At 49.3% G+C, this 23,120-nt stretch overlaps 1 long non-coding RNA gene across 2 annotated transcripts; it reads left to right on the top strand.

Annotated features, from left to right (window-relative positions):
• The first annotated feature begins 3,393 nt into the window (after positions 1-3,393).
• Positions 3,394-13,496, top strand: LOC306666741. Of its 2 annotated transcripts, none has more exons than XR_013765389.1 (4): positions 3,394-3,537; positions 3,740-3,863; positions 12,891-13,071; positions 13,396-13,496. It is a non-coding gene; the product is annotated as an uncharacterized lncRNA (long non-coding RNA). The 2 variants fall into 2 exon arrangements; XR_013765390.1 differs by having other exon boundaries at positions 12,891-13,087; positions 13,396-13,455.
• Positions 13,497-23,120: the final 9,624 nt, after the last annotated feature.

Genomic DNA, 23,120 nt, shown 5'->3' with positions numbered 1-23,120 from the left:
CATATCCAAGCATCTGGGACCAAGGGAGATGAGCAAGAAATCTTTCTTCAGAAGGGACTGTGTTTTCTTGTTCATTTCTGTCACCATCCACAGCATCTCTATCACCACTGCAATTCTTTGTCTAAGGATGCTGTGAGTTGTGTTCTCCTTGACCATCTTCCACTGGTGCAGAAGCAAAGAGAACCTGCTTGGGTGGACCAGCATATCCATTACAGGTGACGTGGTCATGAGTACTATGGACCCAAAGCTTTGGGACCCTGAGAGGGTGCTTTGCATCCTGATGCAGGTGCAGGGAAAGTATCCAGGAGGAGGTGGCCCTCCGAGTGAATCCCACAGGTGGTTTCTTAGGGCAGCCATGTTTTGTGTCTGCATAGACACCTCCTGCCATAGCAGCCACGTTGTAACAAGGCAGGGTTTACTTCTTTTGGGATTTTGACTGTCCCTCTGAAAATGCTTGTGTTGTTCATTTGCAACACACATGTAAATGCATAAATGAATTAAAATGTTTAAAAATAAAATAGATAAGAGGTTTTAGGAGTGTGCACACTGGAGAGGAACATGGAGCACCTTCTGAGTGACACACCGAAGTTTCCCATCAAAAGGATGAGCTCCCTGTTGGGTAATGGCCAGGATGCTCAAGGCCAAGAGGTGGGCAGTGGACTGGGCCCCAGGGCATGCTGAAGTGGACTGGGCTCTGGCCATTCCTCTCTGTTTGCTTTTGAAGGCACCGTTACCCACTCATGAGGTTGAGACCTCTGGGGTCCTGTTCTGTACTCATGAAGGAGGTGGCCTTAAGCCAGAAGGAAAAGGACAAGGACAAGGACACATGGATGTTCTATCAGTTCTCTCCCTCACTGTCTTTCCTTTCTTTGCAATGGTTTCTGACGGAGATTATACTTGTTTTCATGATTATTTTCACCATTTAAAAAAGAAAGATTCTCCATGTTCATTTTAAAATAGAAAGGCTAAATTTTTTTCATATTGTTTATTGGGTGAAGGGAGAATTTTAATATTTGTATGATGAAGCAAATAATTTCAGAGAAAATTCTTGGAATTGGAAATGTGTTTGGCCAGTCAATAACAGCTCCCATCTCAGTGATATTAGGATGATAACTGTATATCCTAGACCTAAATATTCCCATTCAAAGAAAAAGAAAGAGCAAACCAAATTTTTGTAACACAATTTGTAAATCCGAGGGTCAGTTTATGTTTTATATTTTTGTTTATTTTTTTTTTACTAAGAATTTTCCCCGATGCTGAGTTCCAGCTGAGGAGGATATGATATAAATGCATGAAGTAGTTTAGGGTCTCTGTCCACTAGTTCTTAGAATTGTAGATTTTTAGAGCTTCAAGAAACCATTAGGATTTTCTACTCCATTTCTCTTCTTTCACAGAGGAAGAAACTGAGCCTGAGGGTCTGAGTGACTTCCTCAAAATCATTTGACTTGCAAGAGGCAGTATTGGGAAAGACCGGATGTTTCTTGCCTCCCAGAAAAAAATAACTAATATTTGCTGAAAATGGGTACATGTGTCCTTATCTGGTCACAACATAGCAGTTAAGGACGAGGGTTCTGGAGTCAGACAGGCCTAGCTTGAACTCTGGCTCCGAAACAATCTGTGAAGTAGTGAGTGACGTGTTGCTTCTTTTCTTCATTTTTCTTAATTTTTAAAAATCGTTCTTTAGGAGGGGCTCACTGGGATGCAAACCCTGCTTCTCTTCTTTTACCTTCAGCAACAACAACGATAGTGCAACAGAGGTGCGGGAAGAAGGGATGAAGCCACCCAGGCCTACTGTTTCGTGATGGCTCCTGGTCTGTGGACCATCTTCAGCACATAACAGAAACAGCAATAAGAATGAAACCAAAAATCCAACCAACCCAAACCAAACAGTGTCTTACCTCCAAACTTGGTTCCTTCCACCCCGGCAGGTCTGTCCCAGATCCAGTGGGTGAAGCTTCTGTGCATCCTTGCCTGCAGGCTTATTGTCCCAGGACCTGGAGGTGCACCCCTGGGAAACCCAGGATCCCTAGTCTCCTTTCGGCTTTGGGCGCACAGACAGAAATGACAGCATGGTCGTGAGGGATCGGGGGACAGTGAGGGTCACCTGTAGCGAGGGGAATCTGGGATGTTTAGCAGGGTCTGCCACAGGAACAACCTGAACAGAGGCAGCTGGGACCCAAGCCCTGAGGTGAGGACTTAAGCAGGAAGGGGCTTAGAGGGACAGAATCTCATTTGAGACTTATTTATAGAAGACTGTATCTGATAAGCAGGCAAGTGGAGGCTTAGACCATTAGAATTTGGAGCAGTTGTCTAATCACACAATCCAGGGGATTTTACTCATGTCCTGGGAAATACTATTTGCACATAAAATTATCCCATTTAATCCCTCAGCAGCCCTGGGAAGTTTTTATGGTATTTTGCAGATCAGAAAAATGGAGGCCCAGAGAGATTTAAATCACAGGCTCACAGTCACAGATATCAAAATGGAGCCTAGATAGAGAGGAAACACTATTGGTTTCGAAGGTCTGTAGACCGAGCTGGTTTTATGTGGATGCATTCCTCAGTACCCCCTGTGGCTTGTGGGTGGAGAGGTGGCTGTGACTTCCTGAAAGAACTGGGACTGGGCAAGTGAACCAAATCTGGAGCCAGGCCACATCACCCAGTCCTGCCTGAGGCCTCCAGACCCTGGAGAGCAGTGAACTGCTTTCTGCCCCAGTTTCCTAATCTGAAAAGTGGAGTATTGTCAGCCCATTTTGAGTTGCAACAATAGACTACCTGAGATAGAGTAATGTATATATGAGAAAGAAACATTTCTCACAGTTCTGGAGCATAGTGCTGGCATCTGGTGAGGACTTCTCCCTGTGCCATGACGTGGTAGAAGGCCTCTCATGGTGTTGTGGGTTTGGCAGTAACTTCAAAAGGCCGGGGTGTCCACGTTTGCTGTCCAGCCTGTGGAGCTGTGGGAGGTAGTGGACCCTTCAGGAGGCAGGGCCTAATGAGAGGGAGTTAGGTCATTGAGGGGATATTGGGATCCACCCCTTCCAGTCTCTCTCTTCTCTCCTGGCCACCATGAGGTGAACAGGCCTCCTCTACCCCATGTTCCCACCATGATGTACTGTGCCCCCACAGGCCCATAGCAATGGGATCATGCAACCATGGACTGAAACTTCTAAAACTGGCAGTCTTTTCTCCTTACAAGTTGATTATCTCAGGTATTTTGTCACAGTGATGGACAGCTGATTAACATGGCAAGATAAAGTAAGTGGGCAGACCCAGGTCTTACCTCCTCTTCTTATGAATCCAGAAATCCTGTCTCTGGGACCCTACCCTACCTAGCCCTGATTACCTCCCAAAGGTCCCTCTCCAAATACCACTGATGTACGAATTTGGAGATTCAAACCATAACAAGTATATTAGAGTTCTCCAGAGAAACAGAACCAACAGAGGTTTGTCTTAAAGAGTGGGCTCCCGTGATTGTGCAGGCTGGAAGGTCTGAGACGTGCGGGGCAGTCTGGCAGGATGGAGGCTCTGGGCAGGGTAAGTCTGGGCTGTGTGAAGCAGGACCGGCCTGGGCAGGGTTGTGAGGAAGGGGCTGGGGTGGGGCCCCTCAGTGTTTCCCCTTAAAGCTTTCGACTAATGGAAGGAGGCCCTCTCACATTACGCTGGTTAATCTGCCTTGCTTGAAGACCACTGATTTAAATGTCAATCTCTCTAAAATCCTCTTCCACCCTACCTGTAGACTGGTGTCTGACCACATAGCTGGTATGGCGGGCTAGTCAAGTTGACGCTCGGATGGACCTCGGCCTGGGACTCCTAAGATCTGCCTCCTGAGACTGAGGTGAGGATTCCACCGGCAGATGCAGGTGAAGAATTTAGAATTGGGCCAGGGGAAATGTAAGTTCTCGCCAAAAGTTACCCATCATTCCTTCCCAGAAATGGGCATGCTCTCTCTTGTGCTGGCTGGGAAGCCCCACGTGTGCCACGGGCTCCTGAAGTCGGCGGGGTTGGCTTCTCTTCCATTTCCTGCTCTGCTGGTGACTGCGGGAGAGTCCACATCCTCCTGCGAGGCAACTCGCATCCGGGAGACCGAGCTTGGGCCCCCGCGTCATTAGGATGCTAGGTGGTGTTCTCCATGGGTGCCCTGGGAAGGCCCAGAGGAAGAGGCTGCAGGAAAGGGCAGCGGAGGACATTCCACCCCATGGGTCTCCGCTGGCTAGACTCGTGGCAGGAAGCGAGAGCGCTGCTCTTTAATTTTCCCTGGCAACCCGAGCCGCATGGCGCTGCTGCCAGCTCCGCAGCCGCCCCTGCGGGCCCCACCTCCCAGCTGCTGGCCCCAGGTGGATGGATGTCCCACGGCAGAGCCGTTCCTGGAAGAAGGAACATGCAGCCCTCGCTGCCTGCCTCCCTTTCAGCCCCAAACCGGCTCTATCTCTTGTGCCCAGCTGCACCTGCGGTGGCCCGTCCCTACCTGCCAGAGGCAGATACCTGTGACAGCCAGGTGCGCAGGCGGACGGCCACAGGGGCATTTTCATCTGGCTTTGGTTTATTGGGGGGATTAATGACTGGGACAAATGCAAAAGACCCTGGAGGACAATGGGGAAGGAAGGCTGAGGGAGGCAGAGGCGGGAAGGAGGGGTGCTGGGAGGGACCCAGGACTTTCATCTGATCCATTTCTGAAGGGAAAGGTCATGAATTTTAAACCGTCTCTCCAGCCGACAGCTCTGGTCGTAGAACCAGCCCTTGTGGAAGCTCCAGCAGGCAGGAGGCTGGGAGGCAGCAAGTGGCATCAGACAGGGCGGGGCACGCTGGCCTGGGCTGCCCGCTGACTGCAACCTGCGGCCACCAGGCTGCATGCTGGCCCCTGTCCTGTCCAGGAGGTTCCTACCACCCAGCATCGCAGGCAATTTTCCGAGTAGGTCTCAGGGCGCTGATGGCTGCTTTTGTTAACCGCACAGCGCAACACACACCGGCTGCAGAACCCCGTGTGGCTTCAAGCACGGCCCTGTGCAGGGACAGGCAGGCAGGGACCCTGCTTTGAGAGCTGTTCCCCAAGGGGAAGGTGAGGAGGAGCCTGAGTCTGCAGGTGGCCACTGCGGTTCTGTCTGGGTTGCTAAGTGGCTGCTGAGTTTTCTGGGATGAGGAAGCCTTGGTGACCATGGTCTCTGCAGCCCTGGGAGAATTGTCAGTGCATTTTACTCAACAAAAAGTGCATGCTCTTGACAAATGGAGTGTGGGTGTTTTAAATATATAGATATTAAAAATTATATATAGATGTATAATATCAGATCTTAAACAGACATGCTCATTTTTAAGAACACTGAAGACTTGCAACCATGACTTATCTGTTTGTAAACTGAGAGGACTATGGAGTTTTCTGAAATCAGGGATATTAGTAATGAAAACCAGAGGGTGTTTGTGGAAGTAGACAGGAGATGAGAACAGTACCATGCCAGCCGCTAAGGACCCTGCTCCTTGGCTGAGCCAGGAACGCAGGGGCAGTGGCCCTGGAAAGAGGAACACCAAGCACAGCCAAGTCTGTAGGGACCTGGGTGCTTCAGGGAACCCTGTGAGAACCGCCCCTCATGGTGGCCTGCGTGTTATGTCCTTCCACTTTCCCAGAGGTCAGAGGTCCCTCGAGGTTCTCACCATGTCCACACCAGGAGTCTGGGTCTCTGTTACAAGGGGACTCCTTATACAGGGTGTGCTGAATCAAATAGCTCCTCCCTCATTTAAGAAAAAGGTGGGCTCAGTGGTGTATACCTGGAATCCCAGCGGCTCGGGAAGCTGAGGCAGGAGGATCGTGAGTTCAAAGCCAGCCTCAGCAAAAGCAAGGTGCTAAGCAACTCAGCGAGACCCTGTCTCTAAATAAAATACAAAACAGGGCTGGGGATGTGGCTCAGTGGTCGAGTGTCCCTGAGTTCAATTCCTGGTAACATCCCCACCCCCCAAAAAAGATTGTTCTATGTAAAGACACAAATGATTTACCATTTTAACTAGGTGAGTGTGCATTTCAGAACGTGAAGCACCCTCCTAACACTGGGCAACCTCCCCACCATCCATCTCTTGGGTGCTCCTAACCAAGACTCCCCACCCGTTGAACACGGGCATCCTCCTGCCCACTGCCCTGCCTCTGTGGCCACCATCCTCCTTCTCGCCTCTGAATCTGTTGCTCTGGGTACTGCTCAGTGTCGTCCTTCTAGGAATGGTTTCTTCCACTTTGTCCAACGTTTCCAAGTTCATCCGGGTGTAGCATGTGCCAGCAATTCCTTTTTTTACTGTATGGCAAAGGTTTAAAAAATGCTATTATTATAGCCAATTTAAGTGGCCTCAAACACAGTCACCACATAGTGTGACCATCACTGCTAACAGTTTTCCATCCCCTCCCTGAAACTCTATAGCCTTGTATGCAAAAACTCCTCTGCCCTTCTCCCTCTGGCCCCTGGGAACCTCCACTCCATTCTCTATCTATGCATTCGCCTCTTCTGGGGCTCTCAGAGGACTGGAAGTATACATTACCTTTCTCTTTTGGGACTCAGGATGGATTAGAATAGATACTTGCAAAGTCTCCTCAAAAAGATGGAAGATCAGCAGTGATGGCATAGAAGACTTGATGGCCGCTCTGTTGACAGTGGGTTCCTCCGGGAGATGGTGGGCTTGTAACAGGAAGACCATCCAGGAGCTGGACAGGCTGGACAGGAACGCTGGGGCCCCAGAGGGCAGGTACTTTGTTGGGGATGACCGGGCAGGTGTCCAACTCCGAAGAGGGCTATAGCAACAGAGGGGGGCCCTGAAAGTCTTGTTTTGATTCCAACCTCAGTGAGCATCCTTCTGAAATCTGACATTCAATGGAACCTGCCCGTAGAAGGGAAAACCCAGGACGGGCAGACTGGCTTTGACAACAGGGAGCCATCTTGTAGGCACAGCTAGGCATAAAGAATAAGGAAAATACTACAAAGTGCAGTAATTCTGTTCTGTCCCATTCTTGACCCACATGAGCTTCAGCAGTGATAGTAGTCCTCATAATTAGTCATTTTGATGTGACTTCTCAGACTCTTGTAGGTTTTGCTAACATATAGTTTAGTATCAAGTCCAAAAAATTTTAAGACATTGACCTTGGGGTATGCGTGCCCTAGGGATAGGCATTTCTGTGAATTTGCTGTTTGAATAATACCTTGTGCATCTTGGGAAATCGGTGTTCCATCTCCCTGGTGATGTCTCAACCTATCACTCATTTCCCTTCCTAAGTTTGATGGAAATAGGGAATTGGGAAGTGTGAAGTCATCAGTGAGGGATTACATCATAAACTGCATCCTAGTCAGCTGCTCTATTGCAAGCACTATACATTATAGAAGTGGTGCTATGGAAAGGTATAGATGGAGTAATTTAAAATCTCCCCAGATGGCCAAGGTCACCAGTAAGGGTACAGGGCAGGTCTGGGGAGCCCTGCAGCTGAGGCAGGTGCGCTCTGTCCTAGGCAGCTGCCCAGGAGTCTTCAGAGGTTCTGCTTGAAGTAGGAGCTGCTGCGACAGTTGGTGGATCTGGGTGATGGTTCTCATGGTCTGAGGATGGGCCTCCTTCCCTGGGGTGACATACAACAATGGTTCAGACCCACGTAGGGGCAGCCTCCCTGCCCATCCAGAACTATCACCCCTTTGATGGCCGTGGAATAGGAGTCCGCCCACTGGTGCCAGTTCCCCTAACCACAGGTGGACTCTGTCTGTAAAGCTTCCTGGGTCCCTTTTGCCACCCCATGCAGGTCCTCCGTGGATTTTTAATAAGAGCAGACCTCAAAGCCAAAGCTCTGTGGTCTTGGTCCCTTTCCTCTCAGGTGGCCTGCAGCTCCCGGACACATTTGCTCAGCCCCCAGTCTCCGTTTAGCAATGGGCGTGTCGGGGAGGGTGATGAGCGTCCATCTGCCCACAGACCCCAGTTGGGTGGATTAATTAATGATTATAGAGTACTTTGAAGGTTGCAGGGCTAATTATTTAGCCAGTTCCCTCCCTTCCCCCAAGTTCCCTTGACAGCCTTTTGTCTCTTTCCCTCATGGGGTGTCCTTTGAAGTGAATGGGAGAGGATGAATCAGGGGTCAGTTAATAGGGTTGGCCATTGCAGATGGCTGGCCAGAGAGAACCGTCTGGATGCTGCTCCGCGGCAGGGGCTGATTCTGTCTGTGGAGACCAGCAGCATGACGGAGCTTTCTTTTCATCAGAATTGGCCAAGGCTCCCAGGACACGGTGGCTGCCCGGTGTCCTGACTAGACATAACAAACGGCAGCTCTCCTCTGGCTTTGAGGTAGCCTGATGTCCTTGCGCTTCTGGGCTTTGCTCCCAATCTGGACGTGAAATCCTCTATCCATTAATTCAGTCTCTCATTTTGCTCTTGTTCTTCTTTCCCAGAGCGTGGCTCCATGGAAGAACCTGTGTGTTCAGCTCCCAGGCCTGGGTCACTGTAGGCTGAGCATCCCTAATCCGAAAACCCAAAACCTGAAATGCTCCCATATCTGACGTATTTCCAGCACGATATTGACATTTAGGAAGATTTAAATTCAGAGCATGTTGGATTTCAGATTTTTAGATTAGGGATGACCAACTAGTAAAGTCTGCAGGAATAGCCAAATGTCGGAAAAATTCCCAAATCTAAACCCATCCTGGTCCCAGGCATTTCAGATAAGGGATACTGAGCCTGTACCATGTTGGAGCAAATGGATCGTGAACCACAGAGAGGAGCAGAGAGTTCAGGCTGCCTGTAAAGTGAGAAGACCACATCGTCTAAATCCATATGACTTCTTTTCCCTTTATTTCTCCCCCAAAAAACCATGGTTTTGAAATAAAATACAATTTCCTAGTATTCTAAAATCTTGAGTCATGCATACATTTTTTTTAAATGTTGGCAAAAAACTTTAATATTCAGGGAAAAATATACCTAATAGACGTTTTTTTAAAATTTATTTTTATTGAAAAAAAAAAGGGATACATGTTGTTTCTGTTTGTACATGGAGTAACAGCATACTATTTATTTGCATAATCATACATTTACATAGGGTGATGATGTTTGATTCATTCCGTTATTTTTTCCTTCCCCCCCACCCCTCCCACCCCTCTTTTCCCTCTACACAGTCCCTCCTTCCTCCATTCTTGCCCTCCTCCCACCCCACATTATGTGTCATCATCCACTTATCAGTGAGATCATTCATCTTTTGGATTTTTGAGATCGGCTTATCTCACTTAACATGATATTATCCAATTTCATCCATTTGCCTGCAAATGCCATAATTTTATTATTCTTTATAGCTGAGTAATATTCCATGGTATATATATATACCACAGTTTCTTTATCCATTCCATGCATACATTTTTAAGTTAGGAAAACCCAAGGAGAAAATAAATATTATAGGTAGTAGGATTATACTTCCACATCCCCTGCCTGAGCTCAAGGGGGCCTTCCCGGCCTCTGAGTGCACACCAATGGGGAGAGGTTTGTGGCTAAACGTCCTGAGTTACCACAATGTGCACAATGTCCATCCATCTCTATTATTTTTGTTGAGAAGCTGCTCCATTGTAGAGATGTTTGAAATGCAGAGGGAATATAACACTGTTCTGTAGCTGTTTCCAGTTTAGTTGGGGGAAAAACCATAAGATAACATGTAAATTTGGCAAAATAATATTCTGATGATTATTTTGTACTTTGCTCCATCCCTACAGTCCCTCAGACAAACAGGTCGATGGGTCCTGAGTCTGTCCTTGCCTCGGGATATTTTCGGGGCAGAAAACAGAAGTCAAAGGCTTTTGTAAAAGTTCCCAGCTCTTTGAAGAAAGGGTGTCAGGGGTCCCAGAGGTGAATGGAGAGAGAAGGCCTCTGAGGGCAGCAGAAGGTAGGGGAGATGGGTCCAGGGGCACAGGGCTCAGCGAGAGGGCTTTGAGGGTATGAAGGAGTAGAGCGAGGAATACAGGAGAGGGAACATGGAAAGATCTTGAAGTGGTAGATGAGGCAGACCTAGAGAAGTCAGTGAGACTCTAGGGGTCCTGGCCCAGCTCCCCAAGTGTGAACTTGAGGCAGAAGGACAGGTGGCCCGGGAGGCCCTTTTAGGCTGGGATGACTCTGGGGACTACGAAGGCTGAAGATGGCCAGTGAGTGGAGGAGGTGTCTCCATTCCAGGTGATGCAGGAGGTCTGCATAACCCCCTGGGGCAGGTGCTGGGATTTCTGCTGTCCCAGAAGGATGGGAGCTCAGAGCGGGATCCTCTATAGGTTAAAATAAAATAAAAAAACTCACACTGGGATGATGGATCTGACGCCATACTCGTGACATAGCCATGACACAATTAAAAACGAGGAGGGGTCCGGAGACACCTAGAGTAGTCAAAGTCCTAGAGACAGAAAGTGGAACGGTGGCTGCCAGCGTCCAGGGAGGGGCGATGGTGAGTCAGCTGTCCATGGGGACAGGGTCTCTTGGCTGGATGAAAAGAGGTTTGGAGAAGGTTGTGTAACAATGAGAACACACTCCCTTCTACTTAACACACCCTTAAAATAGCTCAGATGGTTAGTTTTAGGGGATTAAAATAGAGGGTTTGGCCCAAACAGGGTCAGATGCAGAAGTGGAGGCAGATCTAAGACAGCTTGGGGGTGGTTGGGGGAGGGTCCAGACTGGCTGAGACCCAGTGGAGGAGTGAGAAAGGAGGTAGAGGGATGATGAGCGCAGAGAGAGGGAGACGGGGGAGGCGAGCGAGGACACACACACACACACACACACACACACACACACACAAGGCGTGGCGTATCAGATTGGTGTTCTAGAAAGTTCACAATGGCTGCTGCGTGGAGGCGGGAGGTGAGCCCAGAGACAGAGCCCCGACTGGGGCTGTGCCTGCCGAGGACTGGCATCTTCAGAAGCCCCTGCTCAACGGCTCCCTGAGAACCTCCTTCCCAGGCCCCGTGAGCACCTCCACCATCTGAGGCCCATGGTCTCCTGTATGCACGGCCATTTTTGCCGCTTTGAGGATCTCTGCTCTTATCTCATAGTCAAAGCGCAAGCAGCACAGAAACCTCCTTCCTCCACGAGTTGTCTTTCCCCTCACCCAATCCCTTCCTCCTCCTCTCCCATGGGCAGAGAGACGCATTCCCACACAAAAGACTATAACATGTTTTCTGCATCCTACATATTCTATCAACCCATGTTCCCATTAGTAAAAAATTTCTGGCTTGGCTGAGATCACCCATTGCTGTTTATGTATGCAGAATAATGCTTCCAGGGGCAGGAGTAAGCTCTCACGGCCTGGTGCGATCCCCATGCTGCCGAGTTTGTCACCTTCGTTACCTTCTCTGTACCAAAGGGACAGTAATGATCTCACCTCACTGGATTGCTATGAGGATAAATGAGTTAATAGTTAAAACTTAGAAAGTTGCTTGACACACATCTTTAGTAATAAGAGAAATGCCAATCAAAACTACCCTAAGATTCCATCTCACCCCAATTAGAATGGCGATTATCAAGAATACAAGCAACAATAGGTGTTGGAGAGGATGTGGGGAGAAAGGTACACTCATACATTGCTGGTGGGGCTGCAAATTAGTGCAGCCACTCTGGAAAGCAGTGTGGAGATTCCTTAGAAAGCTTGGAATGGACCCACCATTTGACCCAGCTATCCCACTCCTTGGCCTATACCCAAAGGACTTTAAAATCAGCACACTACAGAGATACAGCCACAACAATGTTCATAGCTGATTATGGCATTTGCAGGCAAATGGATGAAATTGGAGAATATTATGCTAAGATAAGCCAATCTCAAAAAACCAAAGGACAAATGATCTCGCTGATAAGTGGATGATGACACATAATGGGAGGTGGGAGGGGGGCCAGAATGGAGGAAGGAGGGACTGTATAGAGGGAAAAGAGGGGTGGGAGGGGTGGGGGGGGGGAGAAAAAAATAACAGAATGAATCAAAAACTATTACCCTAGGTAAATGTATGATTACACAAATGGTATGCCTCTACTTCATGCACAAACAGAGAAACAAGATGTATCCCATTTGTTTACAATAAAAATAAATTAAAAAAGAAAGAAAGTTGCTTGACCCAGAGCTGCCACGTATGTGATTGTTAACTAAAACCCTACTTCAAAAAGTATTTATGGGGGTTAAAGGAAATGTTATTCATGAGGTGTTTGGCACAGTGCCTGGAATACAGTAAGCACACAATAATTGTTAACTTGGACTGTTTCTATTAAGTTGCTTATAATTGTGTTGGGGCTTACCTGTGGGAGATGAGAGGAGAGGAGATGAGATCGAAGTTTGTGTTGGGTCATAGTCACATGGGCACTTTTCTAGGGAGCTAAAGAAGTCCACCATCCCTCTGGGTCTGACCTCTCATCTGCCCTCCACATTGCTGTGGTCCCAGCTGTCTGGAGACCACTGACGTGGATCTTGTCACGTGTTTCAGTCAGCTTTTTTCTCGCTGTGATCAAAAGAACAACATAGAAAAGAAAAAGTTTACTTTGGCTAATGGTTTAGTTCAGGGTCAGCAACTCCATAGCTCTGGGCCCAAGGTGAGACAGAACACCTGGCAGAAGGGTGTGGTGGAGGGAAGCAGCTCAGGATGTGGCAACCAGGAAACAGAGAGAGTTCTGCTCACCAGGGACAAAATATAAACCCCAAAGGCACCCTCCCCGTGACCTCCCTCTTCAGCCATTCCTGCCTGCTTCCAGTTATGGCTCAGTGAATCCATATCAGTGGATTCATCCACCAATTAGGTTGCACCTCTCACGATGTAATCATTTCAGCTCTCAAAATTCTTGCATTGCCTCACGTAGGAGCTTTTGGGGGACACCTCACATCTAAACCATAATATGGCTACTCTTTGACTTACTTAACCATCTATTATTGATTCTTGTTCTAGGTTGAGCAGCACCCTCCCAAAGTCATGCTGAAATTCCAACTCCCAGTACCTCGGGATGTGACCTTATTTGGGAATGGGGTGGTTCCTGGATGCAACTACAGATGGCTCCCGTCTGACGATGTGTCACCGTCATGCTCTCTGCGATGGTGGGAAGGCTTTCCCACACACCACTGTTCTCACGGTCAGTAGGGTAGTCAGTAAGTTACGGGAGGCGCTCAGCACTTCTGCAGAGCAGGCTTTGTGCAGAAGGTTAGGCTGAGTGTTAGCACATTGGAGGGGACCGAGGTGGAGCCATGGCGTTGGGCGTGTTGGGTGCAGTTAGCGCATTTTCAACGCAGGTTCATTGGGAGGTAGCAGTAAGCCGAGGAGGGTCTCAGGTAAGATGATGGCATAGTGGGGCATCATAACGGGGCACACAGGTCAGGGACAATGCCACGTGAGGATGAGGCAGAGATTGGCGTGATGTCCCTACAAGCTGAGAAATGCTAACTGTGGTCATCACCAGGAGCTAAAGGAGAGGCATGAGCACCTTCTCTCTCAGCCCTCAGAAAGAGCCAGCTGTGCCACCCCTGAACTTCAGACGTTGAGCCTCTGGAACGGTTAGACAATAAACTTCTGTTGTTTTATGCCACCCAGTTTGTGTTGCTGTCTTTTAGCAGCCCGTGGAAACGAGCACAGTCCTTATTGCTGCAATATCCCAGAAGCCAGTTCAAACTTGTCAGCATAGCAGGTGAAGCCTGATCTCTCTGCACGCGCGCACACACACACACACACACACACACACACACACACTGCACCGTATCAGATGATTATTTGTAATTCCACCAACAAATATGACCAAAAAATAAGTGATTGGTGATAGGAAGTAATTGTTTGGCGCTTGCCTTTCCTCTCACAGTCTACCAGACGTGGAAAACCTGCAGGGCTGGGGATGCGCATCTCGGAGGCCATGGAATCCAGGGAAAGAATAATCCAGAGTTGGTTCCCGGGGGCTTTGGAGGACCAGGAATTGAGGGGAGACTTTGTGGGGTGGTGCTGGCTGCTCTGTGACGCGGGTACCCTGCTCTCTCTCCCTGTAACACGTGGGTACAATCAGTGACCCGTGATGCTGGCGACACTCATGCCCCGCCCCCGCCCCACTCTCCTGCAGTGGTGGCAGTGGGGCCCCTGCCTGAGGGTGGCCCGAGATGAGACCAGACGGCAATCTGAGCTCTCCACGCCCACCCCTGCATACTTTGCCCATGCCATTCCCCTCACCTGGGACCCCTTCCCCTCTTTTCTGCCCCAATCCGCTCCTCTGTCAAGTGTGCTCACTTCCCCGAAGACTTCTGCAGCTCCTGCCCTCCCTGTTCCTGTAGAATCCCAGGTAACCGCTACCTCTGAAACCCACGCGGCTTCGCCGATGCTCCATGGCAGGACTTCCGCCATCATGCTGGGGGCCATGCCTGGTCAGAATTTGTCTTTGCCACTGCCTTGACCCGTCCCTGCACAGAGCCCAGAGCCAGGCACTCAGTGTCCAGCAGGGTCCCGGTCAGAGCGCAGAAGATCGGCCGCAGGTACAGGATGAGGAGGGGAGAGGCATCTGAACCAAGAGGAAGGGGGACAAAACCCAGGAGGGCTGAAGGCGTTGAGGACACCCTTGCTCTCAGCACCCCTCAGAGGGGCCTGATCGGCATAACTAAAACCCGGATATCTAGGAGGACGAGTGGCGAGTGAGGTGGGAGCGACTTGGAGAGATGGGAAGGGGACACAAAGCCAGAGGGAAGGCGAAGAAGGGGCTTGAGAGAGGTTTGTCCTAGAATTAAAAAAAAAAAAAAAAAGACCCAGTTGGAGAATTTGAGGAGGGAGAGGGAGTCTGAGAGCTGCGGAGGGGGCCTAGGAGTTTTAAGTTAAGCAAAGACATGGAGCAGGGGAAATTCTGCAGATGGAAGCAAAATCCACAGGCTTTCTCCCGCGTCCTGCAGTGGGCCGGGGCGGGCGGTAGTGAACTTGGTCTAAAATGCAGAGAGGTGTCTCCAAGACTGTGGAAGCTCTGAAGCAGGATAATGCTGGGGACCGGGAAGGTGGAAGGAGGAAATCGGGCGGACGGGCGGGGACTGGAAACAGCGCCCCGAAGCTCCCCAACCCTTTTGCCGGGAGGGAGGAAACGGCGGATAATAATATACTGTAGAGATAAATTAATAATACTAAGCTACCTCACCAGGGTGTTACCAGTGTTAATTAATTAATTATTGTTTGCAAAGCACTTTGAAGGTGGAAAGGCTCTATAATTATTATGAATAAAATGTCAGAGATAATAATCCAGCAGAATGCAATGACCTCATCAGCACCTCATTTGCATGGCTTGAAGTGAAGCAGCCATTCAAGGATTCTCTGTCAAAGGGGAGACCTGCTGGGGACGACAGATGCCGGCTGGGTCGCCCTACCTTCTCCTGGCCGCATCTCTCCACAGGCCCAGAAGCTGTGACCTCTGCTCCCTTGGCAGCGGGTTCACTAGGCGACGATTTTATCACTTGGGAAGCTCTGTCGGAGACAAGCCGGGATTTGGATGGTGGGATGAGGGGTAGTGTGCTCCTGTCCCAGGCCTGCCGGGCGCCCTGCACACTGAGCAGCTTTCCATTTTGCAGGCTGTTTTGTTTCGAAGGGGATCAAACCATGGCCGTTGGAGGCGTCTCTTCAGGGGTGGGACGGCTGGACGTTAACCGCGAGGGCAGGGAGCATGGGGACTCTGGGCAGAGGATGGTGCTTTCAACAGGCTGGCTCAGGTTCTGCAAAACAGTAGTAAGCAAATCACCATCTGGGCTCACAGAGCTGATGTTTGAAATGTGGAGATCAACAATAAATAACCCACAACTCCCTGTTTATAAACGGGCTGTCAGGCTGTAGGGACAGGCAAGGAAAATAGAATGGAGGAAGGGAAACGGTGAAGGAGAAAGCTGTATAAACTGGGAATGTGTGGAGCTGATGCCAGGTCTAGGGCTGGGTAAGGTCTTTGGGGTATTGATCCTGAAAGGAAAAGGTCGGAGGACAGCTGCTTTCTGCCGAATTGTCCCCCCTGCCCCTCAAGATTCGGATGGTGAGGCAAAAGAACCTCGTTTACTAACCCTTGTCTCTGTATCAGAGAAACAAATGGATCTTGCCAGCAAATACCCCTTCCTAACAATATGGAAAAGAGAGGAAAAGAGAGAGAAAGGGTAATTTTTATAACGGGCGAGCATTATCAGAGTTACAGACATGTAAAGGAAACACAAAATGACTCTCGAGTGCGGACAGCCTTTCACACCACTTGACACCAATCTGTGCCTCCAAATAGAACCAATGATGGAAACTTCGTGGGAGACAAGAGGACGCACCTGTGTTTGTCTCATGGCTGCTGTGTGAGAGAGCCCTGCTAATTCCCAAGGACAAGTGTCGACAGTGTCAAGGTCAGGATGCCCATGACCTTGGATGTAAAATCAAAAGGTCAGGCTCATAGGGAACCTATTAGGTTCTCAAGAAGACACCCTAAAGAGGAGGGGGTGAGCAACCCCCTCCTAGAAGATTTCCTCATTTCGCCCCACCATTCCCATTGGTGTCTATTCATCTCTTTAAACCTAGCTCAACTAATCATTGGAATCTTATTCCTGTGGACGAGATCCCAGTTTCTGCTTTTGCAGTTGGCTCCTGGCTCCAATCCTGTGAGCTCAGGAAAAACAATACCGGGCTTCAGGCACCTTTTGCTGTGCTTGGATTTGGGCAGTGACTCTCACACATTGGAACCTGCTGGAGGACTTGTGACAAGGGATCACAAGACCCAGTCCCAGGGTTTCTGCCCAGGGGGTCTGAGCTGGGGTCCAAGAATGTGAGACAAGAGGACTAGGACAACTGCCTAGTGATGCTGCGGCTGCTGGTCCAGGGACTTTGAGAACCGCAAAGTTGGAGAATTGAGGAGCTCGCTTTGAGAGAGAGAGAAAAAGAGAGAGAGACTAAGGTGGTCAAATACAGATCAAAGGAGACAGATGAAGGGCAGAGGAGGAGTGTGGCTTCCAGATACTGAGGGTTGGTGCTTGAAAGCCATGTTAAATGTAGGCTCTCCCTGGTCAGGAATGTCACTCTCTCCCTGCCCTATGGTGGGCTGATCTCCCTCCTCTGCATTTCCCACCCTCTATGAGAAGCATCTGCAAGGACTTTCCAGTCTCCAGGACTGTTTAGTGTTAAATGAGATAGTCTGCAAGGAGTGCCGGGTACAGAGGTGGGGGCTCTGCTGTTCGAACAATTAGGATCTCAACAGGCAATCCAACCAAAAAAAAAAAAAGGTGTCCTGGGAGTCCCGGGGTATTTATTTGAATGGAGACTTTGCCAAGTCCCGACTTTGCTTCCCCTGCCCTCCCCCACCCTGCAAGTCAATGGCTTTGAACTGGGACTTCAAAGAGAAGCCGGGCTCTTTTCTTCAAACAGGTTTATAAAGAGATTTTGATACAAGACAACAATACTTGTCAGCAGTGCCCAGTTATCGTCCTTCCCTTTGTAGTTTTATTAGGAAATAATTTCCCTGCCGGCGCTGCTCCTGCTGGCTCTCCTTGTTTCCCATTTGCGATCGGATCTGCCCACCGGAGGGGCTGCCCTGCGCCAGCGCTTTGCCAACTGGGGGCTGCAGAAAGACATCACCGGAAGGGTCTCCCCGCAGCCAATTCACCATCGGCCCCGCCCCTGCCCTCCCCCTCTTCGTGGCAGAAATGCAATTTGTTTGACCTGGGCTGGGGTGCTGGGCAGGGATGGTAAAATTCCAGCTTCTCGACCCTACACCTTATCACTATTATATTAAAGAAGGGAGAGAAAGAAGGAACTGGCTAGGAAACAGAAGCAGCACTCAGTGACCCTTCCAGGATGCCCTGCCTTCCAGGCTGGCGATAGTATTCCCAAGAGAGGAAAACCAGGGGCCTGTTCACTGTGGGGGTAAATGGGGACCCCTTTGCAGGGGTGGCTCTCCTAGCAGAGCTGAGGAGTGACTTTTCAAAAGCGAGTATTTATTCTTCTTTCCTTGGTGATGTTTGCCCATTTTGCTGGTACAAGTGACAATGAGTCTGTGTGCAGAGCTTGGTGGCTGCTTTGAGGGTACAGAGATGACACACACAGGGTCCCTGCAGTCCTCTTCTCAGGGGTGCATTGGGTACACAGTAGACGCCACAGGGGGTTGTTTACCAAGCAAGGGACCCTGGACTCCAGGAGTGGGCTCTTGGTCACCTGCTGGGGGGTGACGGGGAAGCAGGGTGGAGGGACAGTGTTCCATGGTGGTGGTTTCAGAATGCATTTCCACCATAGAAAATGGGACAGAGGGAGAGTGGAGATGTAGGTGGGGGAATGACAAGGGAGATACGACCCTGGGAGAGGGGGACAGAAAGGAATCTGGGTGGCGGGGGCCCTTGGCTGTGGAGGAAGAGATACCTCACTTCCTTTTTGTGGAACTGGGAAAGAAACACAAGAGAGGATGTCGAGCACGTAGTGGGCGGGAAAGCAGTAGTCGTAGGCAAGTTCTACCTTTCTCCCCTCTCTTTATTTTCCCCTCCAGGAAATTAAAGGCATCTGCTGCGGGGGCTGAGGCTGGGGCTGCCTCCATGGGGTTTAGGAAGTTGGAGGCAGAGGATCTCGGAGATCTTTCAGCTGCAAGCCCTCACTGTAGCCAAGGTGGTTCAGAGGGATTTAGAAGTTTCTCCAGGTGGTTATCATGTGGGATGATAGAGCAGAGACGGGAACCCCAGTCTGTGCAGTCCCAGGCCAGAGTCTGCAGCTCTGCAGAGTGTGTGCTGCAACCCAGAGGGAGGGTAGGTGCAGCCCTGTTCCACTCCCCCTGGGAGGATGGAGGAGCCAGGGCAGCTGAGCGAGGCCCCTGGAGATCTATGACCTACCAGTGATGGCGTTGGTTCCAAAGCCTTGGCTCTGCCAACAGGACTCAGGTCATTGCAGAGGAGCGTGCTGTCACCCAGTGCCATCCAAACCACTGCACTGTGAACAGAGTCCTCCATTCCCTGTGAGCCACAGAGCTTATTGATTCCTCAGACTCCAAAGCGTTTTGCTGACCTGGGATTACTCCTCTTCCCCTCAACAGAGGAAAGAGTTCAGTGAACCAGCCTAAAAACTTGTAGTTTCTGTGCAGAATGTGCCAGGCCCCAGGAACACAAGAGAACTTTGGCTACTGCCCGGGGATCTGGGCAGATGCTATTATACCCACTGTGCAGATGGAGAGACTTGAGTGGAAAGATTGACAATTTCCAAAGATTTGTTCAAAGACAAAAAATAAAACTCCTTGCTTGGTTTGTCTTCCACTCCTTCCGAACATTCTGCTGATGAGTGAAGCACCCACAGGAATGAGAAAAAGCAGACTGTGGACCCTTACCACCAGGCCTGGCCTGGTTGAACCTCAACCCCTGTCACTTATATAATTTTTGAGGTAACCAGTGGGAAAAAAAGAATAGTACCACAAAAAATGTAATATCTTTTATATATTTGAATTTAGGGGATGGAAAACTATGGCTTACAGCTTTAATCTGGCCTGAAGCCTGTTTTTATACAGACTGTGAGCTAAGGATGGATTTTACATTTTAAAAGGGTTGTAAAAAAGCAAAAAAGAAAAAAAGAATATGCAGCAGAGACTGTATGTGGCCCACAGAGCTTAACATGTCATCTAACTTTATAAAAAAAGTTTGTTAACCTCTGATAATGAATGCATGCTTTTATCACAATAAGACAAGGATGTGGAATTGCATTATTCACTAGATAGGCAAAATATTTATTTAAAAATATTCATTTGTTGTGTAGTGTGGCCTTGTAATGAGATATCAGTTCCAAGTTGCTTGCCCACTGCTGTTTATTCCGATCGTGTTGGCTAATCTCACTATCTCCACTTGGACATAAGGTCAGAAGTAAACCTTGGAGGTCTTTGTAACCTCGAGGCTTGGCTGCGTGACCCTTGTGGATCCTGGCCCAGGGTTTCCTTTGAGCTAGAGACAGCAACTGCAGGGCCTGCCAGCCGGGGATCTACTTGCAAACATTTGGTGTCTCAGTTTGTCTGACCTGCAGTATGAAGTTCATCCACTGGAAGGGTGAGGGAAGCCCACGCTGTCCTGTGTGTAGCAGAGGTGGTCAGGGCCACCGGGAGCGCAGCTGACCAAGACCCTCACTCCCTGGCCAGTGCGTGTGTCCCAAGCCTCCTGGTCATTATTGTAAGTTAACTGAAGGGCTGGCCAACACCACAGACAGGACGGCCCTGTTGCTGAACTGCCAGGTCCTCTGACAGGTGCCCCTGTGCTCTGGAGCCTCCTCATGGAGACGGCCAAACGAGTTAGCACCTGGTGACACACAGCAGCTGTCCAGGAGCGGGGCGCACACACTGCAGCAGGTGCACGAACAGGCTGCCGGGTCTGGGAGGGGTGCGGGCTTGGCGCTCCTCTTCTGGAACCAGAAAGGCAGAGCAGTGGTGCCGCGTGCCAGAGCAGGTGGGTGGTGACGTCACAGCCGGATGAGGTCGTGCCTCTGCTGTTAATCAGTCCTACGACCTTGGACAGGTGTCCTAAGTTCTCACCGCTTTAGTGTTGTCGTCAGTAAGAAGCAGATAACAACAGGTCCTACTACAGAGGGAGATTGGGAGCCTGAGAGGAGACTGGATGCCAAGAAATTGGTCAGAGAGGTGAAAGCAAAGGCTCTGGAGCCTGGTGTTCTATCTGCTGTGCTTGGTTCTGCATAGGCGCTTCCCCTGATCTGGGGGAGTCTCCAATGAGGAGAAAGAGGTGGAAATACCGATACACACAGACAGTGGGGCAGAGAGAGGGAGGCAAAGGAACAGAGAGAGCGCAGGAACAGTATAGAAAAGGTGAATCTGGAGACAGGAATTATCACTACATCATTCAGTACCACTTAGCAAATTATAAGAATCAGAGACAGATCGATTGCGGTGTCCCATGCCTGACATCCCAGCAGCTCAGGAGGCTGAGGCAGGAGGATCATGAGTTCAAAGCCAGCTTCAGCAACTTAGTGAGACTGTAAGCAACATAGTGAGACCCTGGGTCTAAATAAAAAATAAAAAGGGCTGGGGATGTGACTCAGTGGTTAGGGGCTCCTGGGTTCAATCCCCGGTACCCAAAAGAAAAGAATCAGAGAGAAACTGAGGAGACAGTTATCTCAGGATCATGTAGTTCATTCATTCTTAGGTGCTTTTGAGGGAAGAGAGGAGGAGAGCCCCGTGCTCAGACCTGACTCTGACATTGAACTGGGCAAGTGATGGACATCTCCTTAGCCTCAAGTCCCTGGTCTCTAAACAAGCCACAATTATCCCAGCCCACAGGTGTGCTGTGATGTGGGCACTTGGCCTCAGGGACATGCTCTGAGCGAAGTCAAGGACGGGGCACCTCCAGGTGCCAGGTGAGACCATAAAGATGGAGACTAGGCTGTGTGCCTCCACTGGTGTCCCAGGATCCAGGTCTCCACTAAACGATGCTCTACGGAGCCCTGAACAGGCTTCCCTTTGTGGAGATCCAGTCCCATTAAATGACGACAGCAACAACCCAAAACCTTCTAGCCTGTGTCGCTGAAGTCAGACCCGTGCAGCTAATTTCCTGTTTCTCTTATGGCTTGGTTGCCCCTGCTCTTGGTTGGGGAAAAATCGGTTTTGAAAACACCCCTTGAAATAGGTGTTTGAAAACAGGAGAGCATCGGTATGAGCCTATTAAATTCTAACAGCTCTGCTGGCAGGTAAAGCACATTTATAGACTCACAAAATACTCATGCTGTTTGCCTTTTGGACTGCTGGGACCATTCTAAAGAGATTTCATGCTTAAGGTCAAGGAGTTTTGAGGGGTGGATTTTGTTTCTCCAACTCGCTGGCCTCATGTTGTCCTTGCAATATAAATTGCAGGATTGTTTATCTGCCTCTGGCTACAGCTGGTCTTGCTAAGAATTCGTTTCTCCTCTTCAACCCAAAATATCTATTTGTTAGTTGCTGATCCCTCAAAGGGATTATGCCACCTCTGGGTTTTTCTTAACCTAACTCTGCCCAAATGGTTGAATGTCCAAATGCTGCTTATTAAAAAAAAAAAAAAAAAAAAAAAATTCAACTTTGAAATCCCACAGAGTGGGATTTGGGGACCATGGAAGGCTATTTGATTGTGTGAGTAAATATCTTAGACTGAGACTTTTTTTGCTGAGGGAGAAGTATCTAGAACAGAAAATAAAGAAGCAGAACTAAAGCCAAGCTTTTCAGGAGGAGGGTAGAATATGTTGACAATAGAAAAGTCCTCGCAGAGCATCTCGGACAGAGGAGGAAGGAAGAGCGACGATGGTGGTTACCAGCACTCACAGTTATCTCTGGTATTTACCAGAAAGACCCTCCAGGGTAAAGTATTTGGAATTAACGCATTCCAGAGCCAGAGGAAGTTGGAACAATGATGTGAATCAGAAAAAGGCAGGGGTTCTCAGGGTATCTGCATCCTTAAAATGTCTCACTGTGAATTTTGACCTGTAGTTTTCAGATGGTAAGGAAGCAAGGAATGAACTGTCCGAACAGAAACTGTAGTTTTCAACATGATGTCGAGTCAAAAAATGGCGTCAGAACTTGAGAAACCGTGTTTAGGTTAGACTCTGTTTTCCTTTGTGGGAATTCAGTTCAAAGAATGAGTAATTTTTGCACATGGCAAATGTCATGGATTTACCAAGAATTTTTCTGCCAGGAATACATAAAACCTCATGATTAAATGCCTGCTCTGACCACAATGCCAGACTGCCTTAAACTATCTCTCTCACACCCCTAGAAAGATCCGTCTCCCAGCACCATTGACGTTTGTAGAGTTTTCCCCTTTCCCCTTCTTGGCACGGCGGCCAAGCCAGGCTCTGCTTCAGAAGAAGCAGTGGAGGGAGAGATTCCTAGTCACTGCTTGTACTTGTCAGTGTCCTTTACTGATTTGCAGACTGGTGACCTCTTTTCCTCTTTAACCACGTCCAGAATGAGCTGAAGCCCAGCATGGACTAGGAGTGAATGGTGGTGGGGTGGGGTGGGGTCTCCTCCCTGACTCCACTTCCGAGATGCCACAAACCTTGTCACCTTCATGTGTTTGTGAGGGCTGTCAAGACTCTGGATCCCAGAACCGTTAAGAATACACTTGGTTGTCGACGTCACTACCTTTGTGGTAACTTGTCACAGCAGTAATGGAAAATGAATACCCAGAAGAATAAGAGAACACATCTCTGGTTCTCCCTGGGCTG

This window comes from Sciurus vulgaris, assembly GCF_902686455.1.
Source record: "Sciurus vulgaris genome assembly, chromosome: 7".
Lineage (NCBI taxonomy): Eukaryota > Metazoa > Chordata > Mammalia > Rodentia > Sciuridae > Sciurus > Sciurus vulgaris.
This window is presented reverse-complemented; position numbering and strand designations above follow the sequence as displayed.